Source organism: Pristiophorus japonicus, chromosome 22, assembly GCF_044704955.1.
Source record: "Pristiophorus japonicus isolate sPriJap1 chromosome 22, sPriJap1.hap1, whole genome shotgun sequence".
NCBI lineage: Eukaryota > Metazoa > Chordata > Chondrichthyes > Pristiophoridae > Pristiophorus > Pristiophorus japonicus.
The window spans coordinates 66526674-66539789 of record NC_091998.1 but is presented as its reverse complement, the minus strand read 5'-3'; the positions used below and the strand labels follow the sequence as shown (position 1 = coordinate 66539789).

The 13116-nt window shown below is 48.7% G+C and overlaps 1 pseudogene; it reads left to right on the top strand.

The window, feature by feature from the left end:
- Positions 1-11291: 11291 nt before the first annotated feature.
- LOC139234798 (small ribosomal subunit protein uS8-like) lies at positions 11292-11679 on the top strand (annotated as a pseudogene).
- The last annotated feature ends 1437 nt before the right edge of the window (positions 11680-13116 follow it).

Genomic DNA, 13116 nt, shown 5'->3' with positions numbered 1-13116 from the left:
ACTAGCCATCTCCGAATGGTGCAGTGTTACATATCAAATCGGTTTGACACAATCATCGTCATCATAGGCAGTCCCTCGAAGCGAGGATGACTTGCTTCCACGCCAAAAAGGGACGAGGTCACAGGTGTTCAGATGTTTCAATGTACCAGATCCCGAACTAATATTCCAGATCCTGGACTACATCCTGAAGGGTGGAAGATGCCTGTGTGTGGATTTTTTTAACATGGGGTGACCGTTGCACACCAGCCACCACACGGGCTTGACAGAGCGAGGTCTTGGTCCAGTGGCAAGGGTTAACCAGGACGACTGGAGACCTGCTCTGCTGCACGGACCTAGTGCACATGTGTCGCAGTGTGGGCTGGGCCCGTGCTGCCCCTGGGCCCTCACCTCTCCTGGGCCCCGTACCCTCATTCACCGCATTCGTCCTGGAGCATCATGGCTCGACCGCACATCCGCACCAACCATTCACCAGACCTCCGCCACGATCACCCACCGAATCTCAGCCACGATCACTCAATGCTCTTCCGCCTCGATCACTCGCCGCTCCTGCGCCACGACCTCCCGCTCCTCTGTTATACCAGGGCCCCGCCGATGCTCCTGCCCACGCTCCAAATGGCGACCTGGGTCCTGATGATGTCACCCAGTCGCCCCCTTGAAGCCGTTGCCGTTGAAGCAGCCCTTGCTGGGTGTTGTCGTGGTACACCCCTCCGGCTCTTATACTTCCCGACCTGTGGGGCTGTTCTGTTGCAGGTCGGGGTGGCCCAGTGCTGTACATAAGTAGCGGTGGACACCATGCAAAGTTTGAACACGCTCCCGGGGCACCCAAAGGCGGGCCGTGATTTCGCCAACGGTGGTGAGACCGGTGAGGCCGGCAGTGGTGGCGTGTGGGGAACGCACCCTCCACTCCATCCCGCCCTCTCAACATAATCTTCCGCTGATTGGCCTCGTTAAGGTTCCCAGCCAATTATCAGGAAACGGGTCTGATGACATCAGCTGTTGATGCGTCATCAGCCGGTTTCCTTAAAGGGATCATGGCCAACTTTTTTTGACAGTTGTGCTGTCAGTGTTCTGCAGCATTGAGGTGCTGCACACACGGACAATCAGCACAGAGGGGCATGGCTGTACCCAGGCTCTACCATCACTCCCTCCTGATGCTTATGGAGGGAGTCACAGCACACAGGGAGGTTCTCTTCCCTTCTGATGGGCAGGAGAGACCTCCACAGGAGACCAATGCAGCCTGGTTTCACATTGCACAGGAGTGCACAAGGAGGGACATCATCAGGAGGACCAGGCTGCAGTGGTGCAAACCTTTCAATGATCTCCGTAGATCATAAAACATTTCTGCAAAGTCACACTCAACCTCAACCTGCTGTGCCTCTCATCACATTCCCATCATTCTGCCTTCACTATCCTACTCCTGCACAACCTTACTTCGCAACAACTGACCTTGCACCTCCACCTCCGCCCATCCCTCCCTCTCTATCTACATTATCATGTCCCCATCTCTCACACCTCACACTCACCCACATCCTGGTCCAATCGTACCAACTAACACCACACACCGGTAGACTTTTGGGTGTTTTAGCCAATATCCATCGAGAGATTTTCTAATCAAACATTGTGTTGTCAAACATTGAAATCTTTATTTTGAACACTTTGGGGCCGAAATTGCCAGATTTTGTCGCCCCATTAGCACCCGCGGGGAAAGTTCCCCTGAGTTTGGGGGGCGCTGTGCCAGTATCGCCACGCTCTGTGATCACTGCCCCGCGCTGACCCCTCTGCTGCCCGTCGGGAAAATTGCGCCGTGGGTGGCAAAGTTGGCGGACATCTGCCGCCGGGGCGTCCCTTGAATGGCTGCCATTTTATTTTGTCAGCCGACTCTTGCATCGGCCCGGCAATGGCGACCCTTACGTCAACCGGGCCGCCATTGTGCAGCCTGCCGCTCCGTTTTGGCTGCCGGGCTGCTGGCCGGGTTGATCGCATCCCGACTGACTTTGGAGACCACCAAAGGGTCTTTAAGAGAAGGGGAGGGGCGTTTTAGCGCTTCAGTGCTGCGGAGATGTTGCACGCAGTGCTGGGCGCCTGAGTGCGACACTGGAATCAGCACCGCGTTCCCGTCCCAGCACCACCCCTCCATGGAAACGGAGTGCCAGCGACAGTGCTCCGCCTCCTTTGAGGGATGCACGTGTCCAATTACACGGCGGGGGCAGGGCTTCTGGGCCGGGCGATCAAAGACCTGTCCTCGGAAGGTTCCTCCACCCAATTAGGGCAAGGGACAATTTCAGCCCCTTTGTGGGCACCTTTGGAAGTGGCTTAGTGAGCTTTAGTGAACGGTCATACATAAGGGTACCCTGCACAATGGTGAGTGTGAAAGGAGTAGCTTGTCAGGGTGCTTTATGGAGCTGGTGTGGGGTGGTGCCAACCTGGTGCATCATAAGAACATAAGAAATAGGAGCAGGAGTCGGCCATACAGCCCCTCGAGCCTGCTCCGCCATTTAATAAGACCATGGCTGATCTTCGACCTCAACTCCACTTTCCTGCACTATCCCCATATCCCTTGATTCCCTTAATATCCAAAAATCTATCGATCTCTGTCTTGAATATACTCAAAGACAGCCCTCTGGGGCAGAGAATTCCAAAGATTCACCACCCTCTGAGTGAAGAAATTTCTCCTCATCTCAGTCCTAAATGGTCGACCCCTTATCCTGAGACTGTGACCCCTGGTTCTAGAATCCCCAGCCCGGGGGAAACACCCTCCCTGCATCTACCCTGTCAAGCCCTGTAAGAATTTTGTATGTTTCAATGAGATCACCTCTCATTCTTCTAAACTCTAGAGAATATAGACCTAGTCTACTCAATCTCTCCTCATAGGACAATCCCCCCATCCCAGGAACCTTCGCTGCACTCCCTCTATGGCAAGTATATCCTTCCTTAGGCAAGGAGACCAGAACTGTACACAATACTCCAGCTGTGGTCTCACCAGGGCCCTATATAATTGCAGTAAGACGTCTTTACTCTTATACTCAAATCTTCCTGTAATAAAGGCCAACATACCATTTGCTTTCCTAATTGCTTGCTGTACCTGCATGTTAACTTTCAGTGATCCGTGTACAAGGACCCCCAGGTCCCTCTGAACACCAACATTTCCCAATCTCTCACCATTTAAAAAATACTCTGCTTTTCTATGTTTCCTACCAAAGTGGATAACTTCACATTTCTCTACATTATATTCCATTTGCCATGTTCTTGCCCACTCACTGAGCCGGTCTATATCCCCCTGAAGCCTCTTTGCATCCTCCTCACAACTTACATTCCCACCGAGCTTTGTATCATCAGCAAACTTGGATATATTACATTTGGTCCCTCATCCAAATAATTGATACAGATTGTGACTAGCTGGGGCCCAAGCACTGATCCTTGCGGTACCCCACTAGTTACAGCCTGCCAACCCGAAAATGACCCGTTTATTCCTACTCTGTGTTCTGTCCATTAACCAATCGTCATGTGGCAGCCAGGGTGCACAGCGTCAAGTGAAATAAATGTGGCTATGGTGAGCATATCCCTGGCCTCCGAAGCAGAAAGGTGGTGATGTTCTGTGCAGCAGCAGGTGATTGTGGAGAAGGTTGGTGTTGTTGGTGATGCTGGTGTGTTTAGTGATGTTGGTGTTGGGGCTGATCGTGGTGGGATTCTGAGGACCAAGGTGAGATTTTTTCAAGGACACCGATGCTGCTGGAATGGATGGCAGGTGAGGTTGAAATGACAGAAGCGATCTGTCAATGGTGAGAGAGGTTGCTCCAAGGACTTCCAAACTGCATACAGCTCAAAAGTCTTTTCCAAATCCTGAAGGCTTCAGTTTCTGACATTGGAAAGTGAACAGCTGTGAAATGTAGCTTTTATCCCACTTCTGCAGCTGTCAACTAGACAAAGCAATGGAGTCACTGAGAACCCGACACACTGACCTGGCGTCTTCTCCGAGGGACAGCAAACTCGTTGTAAACTTGGTAAAATGGTAAGTGCCTGGGTAAAATCCTTTTAAATACCTTTAAATGACCTCGTAAACATCTGAATTGACTGGCCCCTCCACTTGGTGTCGGGTCTGTGATCCGCAAGCACACCCGACCGCTGAGAAACTGACACGGAGGCGGGTTCAGAGCGGGATCGCGACCCGCCGTCGGTCACGGCCATTGTAACAGCGGGCCCGCCTTTAAACCCGTACTCGGGGGCTGCGGAGATTCTGGCCACAGTATCGGCACCTCAAAGGCTAACCGTGCCCTGGTTACAGTATATAGTATATAGGAATAGAAATAATGTGCTCGCAAATCACCAAATCCAGAAATCTGATGATGGAAAAGAAAATTCTCAATAGATCAGGAACTCCCTTATGACTCCTGGGAGTTGGGAACTGTAATGTATTTGCTTCCTGGGTTCTTTGCTTAAGAATTCATAGCAACACATTGCTTTAACAACTAGTTGGTTTATTAATAAAAAGTTTAACCATCACACTACACATTACCAGTTCATCCACCAGGTTCACAACCACCTGCCTCATCTTGGATCCCCCAAACCCAACTGGCTGGGGTTTTATTGAGTCTTGTGAACATCACATAGAAAATAGGTGCAGGAGTAGGCCATTCGACCCTTCGAGCCTGCACCACCATTCAATATGATCATGGCTGATCATGCAATTTCAGTACCCCATTCCTGCTTTCTCTCCATAGCCCTTGATCCCTTTAGCCATAAGGGCCACATCTAACTCCCTTTTGAATAAATCTAACGAACTGGCCTCAACAGCTTTCTGTGGTAGAGAATTCCACAGGTTCACAATTCTCTGAGTGAAGAAGTTTCTCCTCATCTCGGTCCTAAATGGCTTATCCCTTATCCTTAGACTGTGACCCCTGGTTCTGGACTTCCCCAACAGGTCTCGTTGCATCTCCCCTTTTCCTAATCTATCACCATTCAGATAATATTCTGCCTTCCTGTTTTTGCCACCAAAGTGGATAACCTCACATTTATCCACATTATACTGCATCTGCCATGCATTTTCCTGCATCTAACCTGTCCAGTCCCGTCAGAATGTTATATGTTTCTATGAGATCCCCCCTCATTCTTCTAAATTCCAGTGAATATAAGCCTAGTCGATCCAGTCTTTCTTCATATGTCAGTCCTGCTATCCCGGGAATCAGTCTGGAGAACCTTCGCTGCACTCCCTCAATAGCAAGAATGTCCTTCCTCAGATTAGGAGACCAAAACTGTACACAATATTCAAGGGGTAGCCTCACCATGGCCCTGTACAACTGCAGTAAGATCTCCCTGCTCCTATACTCAAATCGTCTCGCTATGAAGGACAACATACCATTTGCCTTCTTCACCGCCTGCTGTACCTGCATGCCAACTTTCAATGACTGATGTACCATGACACCCAGGTCTCATTGCACCTCCCCTTTTCCTAATCTGTCACCATTCAGATAATATTCTGCCTTCCTGTTTTTGCCACCAAAGTGGATAACCTCACATTTATCTACATTATACTGCATCTGCCATGCATTTTCCTGCATCTAACCTGTCCAATTCACCCTGCAGCCTTTTAGCATCCTTCTCACAGCTCACACCACCACCCAGCTTAGTGTCATCTGCAAACTTGGAGATATTACACTGAATTCCTTCGTCCAAATCATTAATTGTAAATCGCTGGGGTCCCGGCTCTGAACCTTGTGGGAGCCCCACTAGTCACTGCCTGCCATTCTGAAAAGGACCCGTTTATTCCCACTCTTTGCTTCCTGTCTGTCAACCAGTTCTCTATCCACGTCAGTACATTACTCCCAATAACATGAGCTTTAATTTTGCACACTAATCTCTTGTGTGGGACCTTGTCAAAAGCCATTTGAAAGTCCACGTGACTAGCTAAGCCACTCCCAACTCAACAGCTCCACACACCTGTGATATCCTCACAGGGGCACACATTACAGGAACCCAGTTTGAATGTCTGATTTATTTTGTTGTAAAGTTTTGTCCGATTACTCTCCTGTGAAACACCTTGGGACATCCTCCTCCGTTGAAGAATGTTAGATAACTGTAAGTTGTTGATGAGGGATAGGGAGTTTGACAGAGAAACACACAACGTTTGTGGGGGCGGCGGGGGAGCAACTCATTTTGAATGCTGTAAGATCTATCTGTGCTGCCATTTAAGATGCTTGTTAATCTCCTGTTGTGTGGATTGAAGGGAGAACATATTCAAAGAGCAATGGAAAGCGAAGACTGTTGTAGGATTCAGGCTGAAGGGAAGTGACAACTCTGTTTTGAAAGGGTGGTGTTGAGTCTAAAAATATGCTAATTACTGGAGTGCTTTCTTACATGGACGCATTAGTCATTGACAATGTCATTCATAAAGCTGGATTTAAACAATTATTTTTAATTAGATGTCCAGTACACTATTACAGTGCACCTTGGCAAGTCCAGAGCTGGTAAGATCAATATGTTGGCAGGTTGTAAGATGTACATCATCAATGTAGCAAACCCAAGGCATCCATGAGGAAGCGCGAGAATGCCTGACCTTGGTCATTTCTCTCTCAGTGGTGTATGATGGCGGATCTCTTGAAATTCATACACTGAAGCCTCGCCTCATCAAAGTCTTGGGCCCTAAAATTGGTAAGCTGTAAGGCCCGCCCATTTCTCGGCGGCCCCCAGGGCGACACCTACCTTTTTGGTGACCACTACCGCTGGGGCCAGTCGGGAGCCATTTTCGCCGCGGAAATGTGGGCGGGAGTCGGTGGGCAGGAGTCGGTGGGCATCAGCGGGCGGCGGCATCAGTGGGCGGGAGGTGCAGGCCCCTCGAATCGGAGAACTTTGAAGGCCCTGCAACGCACATGTGCGAGATTTTTTTTTAATAGTTCTATTACCCACCTGACGTCAGTTTTGTCGCGATTGAGGCTGCTGGGACATCTGCGCATGCACTTAAATGGTGATGACTCTTGCACCTGCCAGTTGTAGAAGGGAGAGTGTAGGAGAGACAGAACTGCAAACTTTCCATAAGCAATTCTTTAAATGATTTAACTTGAGTGGGGGGAAAAAGCATCAAAGAAGACTGTGAAGACCTGGCCCTGAGTTCCCTGCTTTAATGATGAGGAACTGGAGGAGCTTGTATCAGAGGTGGAGCGCAGGTATAAAGACCTCATCCAGGATGGTCGTGGCAAACCTCCACCTTCCCAATACAGACTCACCTGGAGGGAGATTGGTGAGGCCGTGTCCTCAATGGGTAACATTGAGCGAGCTGGAGACCAGTGTCAGAAACGTTGGAACCATGTGATGTCGTCAGCAAGAGTGAGTGAATATTTATGGACCCCTCCCATTATACTCCAAAAGGTTGTGTGCCATGTGTGTGCCCTGCATGCCGTGTTTGCGTGCCTTGGCATTGGTGGGTGACTGCCGCCATGCCACCACAAAGGGTGATGGAGATCCCGTGCTGGAACATGGTAAGGGTACAATAATCTCCAGTGTGAGTAACGTTCATGGCATGAAAGGTCATGCAATGCTAAGGCAAATGCTTTTTAACGCAGTGTGTCGGCCATTAATGGTGTGCCCATGTAGCAATGGTGTACTCCTTGATGGCGCAATGTGAGATGGGATGGCTCACATCAGCTTGACCAAACCCCCCCCCCCCCCACCCCCCCCCCCATAGACTGAAATTTTGTCCTCGATTTGCAGATGGTGAGTTGGACAACACCGATCAATGCACGCCATCCATCTCTCGCACTTAAAGGAGGAGTGTGACCCCAACGTCCCCCAACCTGACGTTGACGCCAGCCCAAGACAGCGGCTCCTTCCTCCACCACACCCCCCCCCCCACCCAAGATTACCCATATCTGCCACACCCAACTCTGCCCCCCAGAGTCACAAAGAGCAGGAGAGAGAGGAGGGAGAAGGCCCCGTGTTTGAGTCCCTTGATGTCGATGAGCTGGAGGAGGATGACATCAGCCTCCTGTGTGCCACCTGTCCGGGGAATCTCGGCGGCGGGCTCCGAATTCATGGGCTTTGAATCGAATGCAACACTTGCAAGCGCTGCCAAGCACAGATGCTGTGGAGCTGAACCACCCAAGGCGCATGAACCCACAAGGACCCAACTAGATCCAAGGTCATCCCATCCTCTCTCATCGAACTGCAGTACGCAGACGACGCTTGCGTCTGCGCATTCAGAGGCCGAACTCCAAGCCATCGTCAACACCTTCACCGAGGCATACGAAAACATTGGCCTTACGCTAAACATCCTTAAGACACAGCTTCTCCACACAACACTGCCCCCCAGTCATCAAAATCCACAGCGCAGCCTTGGACAACGCGGACCATTTTTCATACCTCGGGAGCCTATTGTCAGCAAGGGCAGATATCGATGACGAGGTCCAACACTGCCTCCAATGCGTCCGCGCAGTCTTCAGTTGCTTGAGGAAGTGAGTATTTGAAGACCAGGACCTCAAATCTGGTATCGAGCTTATGATCTACAGGGCAGTAGTGATACCCACCCTCCTGTATGGCTCAGAGACATGGACCATGTACAGTAGACACCTCAAAGCGATGGAGAAATACCACCAGCACTGCCTCCACAAGATCCTGCAAATCCACTGGGAGGACAGATGCACCAACGTCAATGTTCTTGATCAGACCAACATCCCCAGCATCGAAGCACTGACCACACTCGACCAGCTCCGCTGGGTGGGCCACAGCGTCCGCATGCCCGACACAAGACTCCCAAAGCAAGCGCTCTACTCGGAACTCCAACACGGTAAATGATCCCCAGGTGGGCAGAGGAAACGTTACAAGGACACCCTCAAAGCCTCCTTGATAAAGTGCAACATCCCCACCGACACCTGGGAGTCCCTGGCCAAAGACCACCCTAAGTGGAGGAAGAGCATCCGGGAGGGCGCTGAGCACCTCGAGTCTCGTCGCCGAGAACATGCAGAAAACAAGCGCAGGCAACGGAAGGAGCGTGCGGCAAACCAGTCCCACCCACCCTTTCCCTCAACCACTGCCTGTCCTACCTGTGACAGAGACTGTAATTCTCGTATTGGACTGTTCAGTCACCTGAGAACTCATATTAAGAATGGAAGCAAGTCTTCCTCGATTCCGAGGGACTGCCTATGATGATGATGATAATGATGGCAGTTCAAGAATTTGAGTTCAGTTTAAAAAAATAAATGAATCTGGAAATAGAAAGCCTGGTAAAAGTCATAAAAACCCAACTGGCTCACTAATGTCCTTCAGGGAAGGAAAACTATCTAGCCTGTATGTGACTCCAAAAACCCACGACCTCTGCCACCTAGAAGGACAAGGGCAGCAGGTGCATGGGAACACCACCACCTCCATGTTCCCCTCCCAGTCACACACCATCCTCACTTGGAAATATATCATCGTTCCTTTATCATCGCTGGGTCACAATCCTGGAACTCCCTCCCTAACAACACTGTGGGAGCACCTTCACCACACGGACCGCAGCGGTTCAAGAAGGCGGCTCACCACCACCTTCTCAAGGGGCAGTTAGGGATGGGCAATAAATGCCGGCCTTGCCAGCGATGCCCACATCCCGTGAATGAATTTAATCAAAAAGTCCTAATCCAACATTATGGACTTGTAACTGCCCTCTCAGGTGACCAGGCCAGCCACTCAGTTGTATCAAAACCGCTGCCAGTAGTTCAAGATGAAGATGCTCCGTCACTTTCATAGGACAACTTATGATGGGCGATAAATCCTGGCCTTGCCAGCAATGCTCAAATCCTGAGCATGAAGTTTAAAAAATGTAATTTTTCCATGTTTTTTTATCATGAAAAAAATCTTAATTTCATGACTTGATTGGCAGAAATGAGTATTTTTCCAATGGTGTGATTTGTTGCATTTCAGCTTTGATCGGTTTTCACAAGGACTATACAGGCACAGGCGAGTCTGCATGGTGAAGAATTGTGAATGTTTTTTTAAAATCTCCGTCAATGCCGAGGTCTGACATACTGTTATGTACAGGAGCCCACACTATCGAACAACATGTAATAAGAGTTTTTAATGCGTCATGACCACATCACTCAACCACGATGTCTAATCTCATCCGAAGGTTTACATACACGGAGGTTGCAATAAAGCAAGGGCTCGACAACAACATTAAACATTTTGAGAGTTACCAGAAGGTAACGCAGCACAAAAAAGGCTGGAACTGAGGACAACTGTCATTGGCAATTTGCCATCTGAAGATTCACGGGCAAACTGCTAGATTCTATCTACTGCCAGAGCTAGACTCGGAAACAATTTCATTCCGGCTTTAGAGGCCACACCCGGAGTATTGCGTACAGTTTTGGTCTCCTTATTTAAGGAAGGATATACTTGCATTGGAGGCAGATCAGAGAAGATTCACGAGGTTGATTCCTGAGATGAAGGGGTTGTCTTATGAAGAAAGGTTGAGCAGGTTGGACCTATACTCATTGGAGTTTAGAAGAATGAGAGGTGATCTTATTGAAACGTAATAAGATTCTGAGGGGGCTCAACAGGGTAGATGCAGAGAGGATGTTTCCCCTCATGGGGGAATCTAGAACTCGGGCGCATAGTTTCAGAATCAGGGTTCGCCCATTTAAGACAGAAATGAAGAAGAATTTTTTCTCTCTGAGGGTTGTAAATCTGTGGAATTCTCTGCCCCAGGGAGCTGTGGAGGCTGGGTCATTGAATATATTTAAGATGGAGATAGACAGATTTTTGAACGATAAGGGAGTGAAGGGTTTTGGGGAGCGGGCAGGGAAGTGGAGTTGAGGCCAAGATCAGATCAGCCATGATCTTATTAAATGGCGGAGCAGGCTCGAGAGGCCTATTTTTTAATGTTCTTATGTAGAACCAACTGCAATTTACTGTGAAACCTGTTATTCAAGAGCCACGTAGCCTTAATAAGAAATTATGATCATTCAATCCACCAAATCTTGCATTCGTGAAGTTCTTTAATCAATATTCTTGTGGTATTACAACAATCCATGCTAGGCTCCCAATATCACCGTCTGTTTCATGTCCGAGTTGGAAGAACTATACACTCGCTCTGATTTCTTGTACAATTAAATGACTTAAGCATAAACTACCAGAGGTCAGGATCACTCACTTGATGATTATTTTTTCTAACGTTATTCCTTCTTCACCCTTCTACTTGTAAACGACAAGCTGGGGTACAGTTCCATGTGTCCAGGAATTCTCTCTTGCCTAACTATCCATTCTTCATTGGGTCTACAGGAAGGGCCATTGAGTAGTCATTGGCAACCCCATATTAACGAACTGGCATTATGGTGCGCATGAACGTTCTTGCCGATGCCCTTACAAGCACCAACAATGCCAAGAAACACGGAAAAAGGCCAAGTTCTCATCTGGCCATGCTGCAAAGTGATTGTGAGATTCCTGACTGTAATGATGAAGCGTGGCTACATTGGAGAGTTTAAGATTATCCCACAGGGGTGGGAAAATTGTTGTTAATCTCACAGGCAGATTGAACAAGGGCAGTATCATTGGCCCCAGATTTGATGTTCAAGTAAAGGAACTCAAAAGGTGGCAAAGTGGTCTCCTGCCTCCCGTTAGTTTGGGTACCTTGTTCTAACGACCTCAGCTGGCATCAAGGGCCATGAAGAGGCCAAACGAAAACACAAAGGAGGAAAAATCCTCAGATTCTTTTTCTAAATGTGAAACCAGCTAAAAATAAAACATTCAAACACTTGATGAATATTTCTCCTCCCTATCCCAAAGGCGCTGGGACAGATTGTGTTGGACCATCCCTCTAGTTGGGACCCCTGATCATGATTTCCTGCCTCCTCGCCCTCTATCCTTTGTGTCGGGGCCTCTCCTTGACGGCCCGTCTGAGACTGGCAATTTGTCAAATACTTCCGCAAGTGTTGCATTCAATGACCCAATAGAGAACACCCACAGGGAGATAACTCCAACAGCGCAGTTAAATAACTATACGCCAGAAAGTGTTGTGGATTACATTGGTGCCTAGTGACCTCCATCCAGTCTGTGCTGTGCTGTCAAAAGCAAGGCCAACTTTTACTGGGAAGTGCACTTAGCATTCTGCTTTGCACTGTCATGAACTGATCCCATCAGTGATCCTTGGTGATGAATTGCTTCGGAGCCATGTACACTGAGGGAAAATCCATCAAAGCCCAGCGCTGACCTCCTGAAAGGTGCAGCAGACATTCTGTGACCATGAGCAGATCTATGTCTCACCAAGTGAGTCCGAGCTGCTTCTCACTGCAGTCGACACACTCGATCCAAATCACCAAATTGATGGGATTGGCGGCGTAATCCATGCAATAATATGCGCAATCGCTTCGAAATAAACCAAGCTTCTGGAAGGATGGCCTGAGAGGTAACTGAGGAGCCTGTCTCTAACTGCTGGTTGACACAGATCCTCGTTTATCAGGATGACAATGGGCCCATACTGTTACCTTTGGGGGAGATAGGCAGCCGACCTTTTTGCAAAGGATTTACAAGAATGCTTCAGCGGACTGTGTGCTTCAATAGAATAGACACATCTCCCTGCTATCAGTTAATCAATAGTTCTGAATAAAGAATTGCCAAGACTGCTGAGTGCAGCATTCGAAATGCAGATGCAACTTCAGGAGCGACAAGCTTGTGTTCAGTCACAAGAGCCAACAATCCATTCTGTTCAGTGTTAGGGGGCAGGGAGAGAGAAATCCAAGGCTTCACAATGCGCTGGTCAAGCCAGTGCCAATTCTGATCACCAGGCTGCCAAGAAACATGTACGTGCATTGGAGAGGTTAGAGGGAGCAGCAGCAAGGCTGATTTCAAGCCGAGGATGGGCTATAAGAAAAGATGAAAGAGATCCAATTTCTACAATCCAGAAAGGAGACGGTTAAGAGGGACCTCACAGATCTAAAGCAATAACACAAATTTATACGGCGCTTTAATTAAGTAGCTTGGAAATGGTTCACAAGCATCCATCACATTCAATGAATTAACCTTGAGGTGCACTGACTTGTCGCCATTTTGCAAACATGTATTTATATAGCACCTTTAACGTAGTAAAACGTCCTAAGGTGCTTCACGGCAGTGTTTTAAGACAAAACAGATAAATTTGACACCGAGCCACTTAAGAAG